The sequence below is a fragment of the Chrysochloris asiatica genome, unplaced genomic scaffold (assembly GCF_000296735.1).
Source record: "Chrysochloris asiatica unplaced genomic scaffold, ChrAsi1.0 scaffold00016, whole genome shotgun sequence".
Taxonomy (NCBI): domain Eukaryota; kingdom Metazoa; phylum Chordata; class Mammalia; order Afrosoricida; family Chrysochloridae; genus Chrysochloris; species Chrysochloris asiatica.
In genome coordinates, this window is record NW_006408534.1 from 394,075 (window position 1) to 403,867 (window position 9,793).

The window sequence follows — 9,793 nt, forward strand, 5'->3', positions numbered from 1 at the left end:
GGGCTGACAAACTTAAATCATCTGGTCAGACAGGCTTCTGGTTTACAAGGCTACAGAAGCTTGCATATCTGGTCTGGTATGGACTGCTGATTCAAGCTGCAACAACCATAGATCAGAGAATAATGAACCGAAAGCAGGTTTCAGAGCAAGAGAGAGAAGTTTGCCAGATCATTCATATACAGTGGATACAGACCATCCAGGTGGTGACTTGAATTACATCTTGTAATAAGGTGGTAACACAAAATACATTTCAGTCTACTTTTGTCCCATCAGAAAAAATGCAAACAAAATGTAAATGGTACCTCAAGTTTAGAGGCAAGGAATTACAATACATCAAAAATGGAAGTATAGCTGGAAGGGCCATATTACATAATTCACCACATTTCCATTACTTTATTATGTTTATGCACCATAATTTGTTTAGCCAATCTCCTATATTTAGACATTTATTAGCTAATTAATATTTTATAATTTAAAATATTGCTACAGTGTAAGCTATGCCTGTGTTGCTTTATTATTCTACCATTCATTTAATTGTCACACAAAATGCCAAGAATATAGTAAGTACTCAATAAATGCCTCGGTAATGAAAAACAAGGCTGGTAGTTCATCTCTTTATTAAGAGTAGAATAGAAATATATGTGTGCAAAAATAATGAACCAACAAACCACCCCTCAGCACGGCACACTCTCCTTCTCATCTGGGTTTAAGAATTCATTGCAGTGACCACAAAGAACACACACACCATACTCACAGTTATGGGAAGTTAGAAAATTACAATTTATTAGGGAAGTTAGAAAATTACAATTCAGGGCTGGAAATGTTCACAGCACAGCTTTTCAGTCAGTACAATGTCTCCACAATGATGCCCACAGATAGATCTCTCTGTACCTGGACAACGAGCTCTTTTAGGGATGCTGGTAAATGCTTAAACTAATGCTATTTTACTACTAGCCTCATCCAAAAGGTTTATATCATTAGGTCAGGAAATCTAGATCCCCCAATTAAGTGTCTAGAGGCACCCCACTTTGCAAGAAAGGCTTCTGTCCAGAGTCATTCACCTTTACTTGTGCTGTATGTTCTAAAATAATACTATAGAATAAGTACAGAAGTCCACTGTTCGGTCTTATGCTTTGACTCTTGGTGCGGCTGCTCCAATTCCTATGACATTCCTCTGTGTCAGAGCCTTCTGTTACTGGGTCAAGAAGCTTCAGTGTGCAGTAATCTCAGGGTCTAAAGGACATACTCCACTTCTGGTTCTTTGTCTTTAATGGTAGTGAGATCCTCTCTCCTGCTTCTGAAATAGTTTATTTTATACCCTTTTTAGAGTGTCAAGTTTTTGTAATTATAATTCACTCTTTTAACATTCACTGATTAATCATGTCATCCTGTCAATGTCTTATCTCACCTTCTCTTACCCAGACTCAACAGGACAAAAATGTTGTCTGGTAGGAACCCTGATAGTGTACTGGTTTACAAGCTAGCCAGCTAATCACAAGGTCCCCAGTTCAAGTCTACCAGTTGCTCTGCAGGAGGAAGTTGAGGCTTTATGTTCCCATAAAGATTTACAGCCTTCAAATCCCTAAACAGGGTTACTATGAGTTGGAACTGGCTCAGTGTAGCATAAAAACAACCACCACAATTGACTAAAAGAGACATTAGATCATTTAAGACACTACAATTTTATAGGGGTTGATGATGATATGGTTCAAGTTTTAACTTGGTCCCTCAGAAAGTTTTATTCCTCTTGAAATATTTTGCCCATCTAGGCTATTTCAATGGAGATTGAATTAAAGCAACACCAACTATTAAATATAATTAACATTATAGAAATAGAAATAAAATGTTATCCACAAATACCACTTTGGTGTTGCTGTTTAGTACCATCAAGTTGATTCTTACTTATAGTGACCCTGTACAGGGGTTCTGAGGAGCTGCTGTTCAGAACTAGACTGCGAACCACAGTGAGTGGGTTTCAAATAGCGCTGAAAAATAATGCACTGGGCCATCAGATATTTTTTACAAAAAACAACACAGAGACTTTATTATTCCCAACACAGGGCAGGTCTTCACGGGGTGGTGGGAGGTGGCTTTGGGCCCCTTCTTGCTGGCGATGAGTGGGTTCTGCAGGACCACAATGACTCCATCCCCACGTAGGAACATCTTGGAGATGTAGCAGTCCTTGTTGACGGACTTGGACTTCTTCTTGTCCTTGCCACTCTTGGGGACTTCAGTCCACATCTCTTTCCCATTCTCAATCACCATGTTGCAGTGCCTGTCGAAAGCTTTGAGGCAGCCCAGCTGCTTCTTGTTGTTGTGACAGTTGATGAGCACTTGGGTGTTGTTCTTGACTGACTGCGTGAGCTCCGACAGGGGCCGTGTGTTAATCTCCTCCTCTTCCCTCTTCTGCAGCTCCTCTGGGGTCATCTCACTCTTAGGCGTGTTGAGAAGGTTCATGGTGCTGGCAGCATTCTTGGATCACTCCCGTTCCCTCCGTATTGCTTCAGCCTCTGCCACCATCAGATATTTTTGAACTGCAATATCTGCAGTTCAAACCCACTAGCCACTCCTTGGAAACCCTATACAGGCACTGGCCCTTTTGAATCTGACAATCACCTGGTTTACTATGCCGGGAATGACAATTTGAGGAGGAATGGCATCACATTCATCATCAAAAACAACATATAGAAATTGGTCTTGAAGTACAACACTGTCTGTGATAGAATACTATCCATATGTTTACAAAGAAGACCAGTTAATAATACTATTATCCAAATTTTCACACCAACCATTAAAGCCAATGAAGATGAAATTGAAGAATTTTATCAACAGCTTTAGTCTTAATGTAATCAAACGTGGAATCAAGATGTATTAAGAATTACTGGCAACTGAAATGCTAAAGTTGGAAACAGAGAGGAAGAATCAATGGTTGGAAAATATGGCTTTGGTGATAAAAATCATGTTGGAGATCACATGACAGAATTTTGCAAGACTTCTTTTTTGCAAATATCGTTTTTAAACAACATAAAAGACAACTCTACACATGGACCACACCGGATGCAATACACAGAAATAAAATTGACTACATTTGTGGAAAGAAATGTTGGAAAAGCCCCATATCATCATACTTATTCAGTTGTTATGCTGAGCAAATAAACCAAGAAGCTAGATTATATGAAGAAAAATGTGGTAAAAGGATATAAGGAAGACTCATTTAATGACCTGTGATATGCAGAGTATACAACCTTGCTTGCTGAAAGCAATATTTACTGATGAAGATCAAAGCCTTTGACATGAGTTGTACCTCAATGTAAAGAAATGAAAATGAAAATATTCATCACTGGACCAATAAATGACACCACAATAAATAGAGAAAGTATTGTAATTATCAAAGACTTAATTTTGCTCATATCAACCATCAACAGTCATGGAAACAACAGTCCAGAAAACAAATGAAGTATTACATTGAGCAAATTTGCTGCACAAATTTTTTCAAAGATTTCAAGAGAAAAGATGTCAGTTTTAAGGACAAAGGTGTACATGATCCAAGCCATGGTATTTTCAGTAACCTCATATGCATGTGAAAGTTGGATAGTGAATAAGGAAGACCATGATAGAATCAATGCATTTGACTTATGATGTTCAAGGAGAATATTAAAAATAGCAGGACTGCCAAAAGAACAAACCAATCTGTGTGGGAAGAAGCACAACTAGAATGCTCCCTGGAAGCCAGGATGGCTAGACTTCATCGCTCATACTTCAGAAACATTGTATGGAATGACAAGTCCCTGGAAAGGGTTATCATGTTTGGTAAAATGGAGGGCTGAAGTAAAGAAGGAAGACCACAGTGAGATGGATTAACACAGTGGCAGCAGCACTGATCTCAGGCATAGCAATGATTGTGAAGTTGGCCCAGGTACAGGCAGTATTTCATTCTGTTGTGTATAGGGCCGCTATGAGTTGCTACCAATTCAATGACACCTAACAACAAAGACATTAGTGAGCTGAAATGGACTGGCTTTTACCACTATAAATATGATAATTACATTGATTATTATGCCGTGAATAATCAGCTGAAGAGGAATAGTTTCACATTCATCATCAAAGAGAACATTTCAATGTCTATCTTGAAGAATAATGCTGTCTGTAATATCACAATATCCATACATCTACATTGACCAAGAAACAGTTGTTTAAACAGGAAAAGGAAACACTGAATTGTTTAAAATCAGGAAAGGTGTGTCCCAGGGTTATATTATTTCACCATACTCATTCAATCTGTATGATGAGCAAATAATCTGAGAAGATGGATTATATAAAGAAGATCATGGAGTCAGGATTGGAGGCAGCCTCATCACAACTTGTGATATAAAGACTGCCAGGACAGACAAACCTGCATTAGAAGTAGAATCAAAATGTGCCTTAGAAGTCAGGATTTTGAAATTTTATATCTTACACTTCAGACATGTTATTAGTAGGGACCAGTCTGTGGAGAAGGACATAATATTTGGTCAAACAGAGGATCAGCAAAAAAGAGCAAGACCCCCATAAAGATCATTTGATACAATGGCAGCAATGATGGTCTCAGTGTAACAATTGTGAGGATGTCACAGGCCTAGACAGTGCCATTTTGTTATGCAAAGGATCACTATGAGATGGAAACTACTAGAAACGCCTAACAGCAACAACATTTATGGGCCAATAGATAGAAAGTCCACACACACCCCATGCCATTTTATTATATTGTCATGGTCATGGTTTTTTTTGTGGCTGTGATACTAGAACCTATGCATCTGTTATTTAAAATGCCAACAGGAGCGTGGTTGAAGGTTTTAGTGGATCTTCCATTAAAGACAGGCAAAGAAAGACTACCAAAATGTATGATTACCTACTTCCAAAAGTTAGCAATAAAAATCCATGGATAGCAAGGAACACTGTCAACTAGCTTTCTTTGGCTAGTCATTATGAGATATAAATCACTGGGGAAGGATGTCAGGTTTGATGAAACAGAGAGTTAGTGAGGGCATGGGTGACCCTGAATACTGTGCTTTGGCAGAGTAGCCACAGTGATAGACTTGAGCACTTTGGTTACACTTTGGAAAATTTAAGACTGGGCAATATTTCTTTCTGCTCTGTATAAAGTCACCATTAGTTAAGATCTACGTCATGGTACTTATCGATCTACCTTTTTAATAAGTGAGAAACAAAGATTATGATAAAATATGATTGATGATAGAGAGACACATAATACATACATGCATACATAGATTTTTCATGCTTTACATATATACTACCAATACCACTCAAGAAACAAGAAATCTATAAAATATTTTGATATGAAACTCACTTTTTCAAAACAAATGTACGTAATTTTTTCAATTTTGAGTGTAAAATGTTTAGCACACATCTTTGAATCAACATAGAGGCAATCCATTAGTAACTTTTTTTTCTGAAGAAAAATAAAACAGCATTTTTGTCTAGAAATAAGAAAGTAGAAAAGAAAATAAAGAGCAGAGAGAACAATATATTTATCCAATGCAGCCAAATGTTGGCAGATACAGGGAACTGTGAACTAAGACTCACAAAAAATGTGCTGGCAAGGAAAGTAAGATGTTAACTTAGAAATGAAGAAAAAAAAATCAACCTCTGCTGGTCTTTGTAGCATGACCAAACCATAAAAGGATCTCACACAGTGGTTTCTTATTATCAGTTCTTGTTTTGAGTGGCACATCAGTTCCCATGTTTCAGCTGTGCTCATCCAGGCAGACTAGGAAAGACATGATTGAATGATTAGCTCATAAATGAGATTCATGCAAATGGCCTCTCTGGGAAATTCATGTCAAAATAAATAAGTATTTTATGTGGTGGGTGAATTTTTTTTCTAACTAAATGATGCTGGAGAGCCTGTATTTTGCTTATTTATCTAGAAAACACAGGGACACACAACTAAACCAAGTTCACATGGACAAGTACCTCTCTAGTGTCCTTCTTTCTAGCACCCACATGCACTTTTAATTTTCCCTTGCTGACTCCATTTCATGGGGACCTGCTGTCAGCTTTCTATCCTCTATTCACTGTATTCGCTTCTCCCCCCTCCAGTGTGTAACTATTTTATGACACAAGGATATTTATATTACAATTACAGAATTTTCTAGATCAAAGATCCAATAGCTGGGGCAGAAACTGGAAGAAATCATATGGTGGTTATTGTAGTTAAGTGCCAGACTCATAGTGACCCTGCATAGGGTTTCTGAGGAGTGGCTGTTGGGTTTGAACTGCCAACCTTGTGGTTCAAACTGACTTTGCAGTCCAGCGCTTATCCTACAGAGCCACAACAGGAAATCATGCTTTGTTGTGGTTATGTGCCATTAAGGCAATTCCAACTCATGCAGTATTGGATAGGGTTTCTGAAGAGAGACTGGTGAGTGTGAACCATCAGCCTTGTGGTTCAAACTGAGCATGCAGTCTAGTGCATTATCCTACAAAGCCACACCAGGACCCCTTGAATCATACTTGTTGTTGTTGTTAGGTGCCATTTTATTGGTACTGACTCATAACTACCTTATGGACAACAGAACAAAATAATGCCAGGTTCCACACCATCTCACAGTCATTACTTGAGTCCATTGTTGCTGCCATTTTGCCAGTCCATCTCATTGGAGGGCTTCCTGTTTTTCTCTGACCCTCCACTTTACCAAGCATGATATCCTTCTCCTGGAACTGGTCCCCTCCTGATAATATGTCTGAATTATGAGATACGAAGTTTAGCCATTGTGGCTTACAAGGAGCATCTGGCTGTACTTCTTCCTTTAAACTTGGAACTGAAGTCACTCCAGGTGGTCACTTTTCATCCAAATAATAGAGTAGTTTATGAATTAAATAATACCATCCCTGAATACTATGATCCCTTAAATAATCAACTAGATAAGACCAAACAGTCAACGTTTACTCTAAACAAAGATGAGACACTAAGAAGCTAGGTCAATGGAAACAACACCAAAAAAAAAAAAAAAAAATGGAAATAACAGGAATGTTGGCATATTATAATGTAACCAATGTCATGGAACAAGTTGTATAACAATTGTTAAATAGAACCTAAATTGCTATGCAAATTATCACTTAAAACACAATAAAATATTGCTTATGAAACATTTGTTCTTGTTTTTGGTAGGTGCCATTGAGTCCGTACTGACTCATAGCGACCCTATGTACAACAGAAAGAAACACTGCCAGGTCCTGGGCCAACCTCACAACTGTTGCCATGCTTGAGCCCATTGATGCTGCCATTTTGCCAATCCATCTCACGGGGCATCTTCCTTTTCTTCTCTGACCTTCCACCTTACCAAACATGATATCCTTCTCCAGCGACTGGTCCCGCCTGACAATATGTCTGAAGTATGATTTTAACTATAGTCAGTGGCCATAAAACATAAAATTTAAATATGAAGTTATATTTAGAGAAAGGAAATATGCAAATAATTATATCCACAAATATTCTAAAATTGATATCACCTCTCTTATAATCTGGAAAAATTCTCACAACACATTTTCTCAGGAGATACTCCTTTTTACCTCTGATTTTTTAATGAATTTGAATCAAAGGGATTATTTCCTAGACATCATCCCAGAAAGTAAAAAAAATCTAAAACCTCACTAGAAGGAAAGATGAATTTTTATTTATTTGAAGATTGCATCTATGGTAAAAAGAGAAATTCATATTTCAGACTGTTTTATTAAGGTATTTTTAACATCTTAACCCAACTTCTTGATCACTTTTCATTCTTTGTTGCCATTGTCTTCCTCATCGTCCTTCTTTTCCATACTTTCTTCTCCTCCTTGCCCATCAAGTTTTTTTCTTCTCTTTCCTATTATTCTTATTATTGGCAGTAATAGTTTACTGTGTTAAAATTCATAATTCTATATAATACATTGTCTATAATCATAGGTTGATTTGTGTTCCCCTAAAGTATGTATCAATTTGCCTGGACCATGATTCTCAGCAGTTTGGCAATTGGGTAATAATGCAAAATGGCAGCTATGTGATGATCCCTTATGATGTAACTGAATATGTTAAACTAATAAAAGTATTAATGGTAGTCTGCTGTGGATTAATGCGCCAGACTACAAAGTCATTTGAACTGCAAGGTCAGTGGTTCAAGCTCACCAGCTGCTCTTTGGAAACCCTGTACAGGGTTGCTATGGGTTGGAAGTGACTCGACAGCATTTGACAACAACAACAAACAATACCCTTAATCTCATCTTAATCCTGATGCTATGTAAAGAGAGTCTACGAGGAGTGTAACCCACAACATCTTTTATCTTACAAGGTTAAAAGGAGAGAGAAGTGAGCAGAAAGAGGGGGCACTATTACCACCAAGAAATGAGGAGCAGGAGTGGAGTGCATTCTTTAGACAGGGACCCTACACTGTGATGCTCACAGGCACAGAGAGACCTCCAAGGCATGCTGGGACGATAGATACTGAGAGGAAGCAAGGACATTTCTGTGTAACCAAGAAAGAAAGTCTTCTTCTAGATCCGACACTCTGAATTTGGACTTCCAGCCTCCTAGGCTGTTAAGACAATAAATTTCTGTTTGTTAAAGCCCTCCACTTAGGGTTTTTGTTGTTGTTAATTGCCGTCAAGTTGATTCCGACCCACAATGACCCTGTATAGGGTTTCCAAGGAGCAGCTGGTCAGCTTGAACCACCAACATTGCAGTTCAAATGACTTTATATGGTATTTCTGTTAAGATAGCACTAGATAGTAAATATACCTATGTAACTGTAATTAAATCATATACAAATGTAACATCTGAAAAGCAATCTTAATCCAGTCTATTATATATATGTTTCTAATCTTACTCAAATTATTAACAGCAACATCCATGTTATCCAAATTATTAAGAACAATATCCATTTTTATATAACATATTCCTTGTCCCATTAATTTCCAAGTACTTTCCAAATTATTAGTTCAAAAGAGACCATGTAAACATTTTTCTCCTGCATTATTTTCTCTTCAAAAAGCTACCTGTCTTGGAGAACAATCAAGATGGCGGTTCGAGTGGAAGTGTAGTAAAGAACTCCACCAACAACAACACAGAATACCCTACCAAGCAGGCTCAGGGGATGTTTCCAGAACTCTGAACCACATATAAAGGAATATTTAGAAGGTTGGAAGGCTTACAGCTGGGGGAATTTGTGTCAGAAGCAAGAAATCCATTGCTTTCTAGTCCGGGACAATTCGCTGCTCCAGGAGCCTCCATCTTGGGTAAGACCAAGCGGGGGAAGGATCGGAGCAGCCACAGATGCCTGGCAGAACCGCTGAGATAAAGGTGTGCACATTATTTTATTTTGGTAGCTGTTCATTGGTCCCTTGCTGGCTGTGCACCTCTATACTGGTGACTATAGGGGTGCCTGAGCTTGTGGGCACTCCAGCCCCACCCTCGGAGGGTTCTACTACGCATGCGCATAGATCTCCTCGATAATTAAAGAGACAGTTTCCAATTAAAACCAAACGGCCACAACCGGCCCTGAACTGTTTACAACTAGAAAAAAAGGCCTGAATGGGGATTGTGGAGCGGGACAAGCAGACAAAAGATGAAATAGGCTGAAAATTAAATCCTAAGTTATCTAAAAATGACCAACAGTGGCATCTTGAAATTTCTTAAGAAGAAGAGTGAAAAGGGAAGTCCCTTTCCTGATCACATCTACCTGGAGGCATTCAGAAAGCATAAAAAATACCAAAATACATACCCATCTGAGTATTAAGACCACAGATAACTCCTGAATAT

At 38.2% G+C, this 9,793-nt stretch overlaps 1 pseudogene; it reads right to left on the bottom strand.

Moving 5' to 3' along the window:
* Nucleotides 1-2,019: 2,019 nt before the first annotated feature.
* Nucleotides 2,020-2,457, bottom strand: LOC102826302 (annotated as a pseudogene).
* Between the last annotated feature and the right edge of the window lie 7,336 nt (nucleotides 2,458-9,793).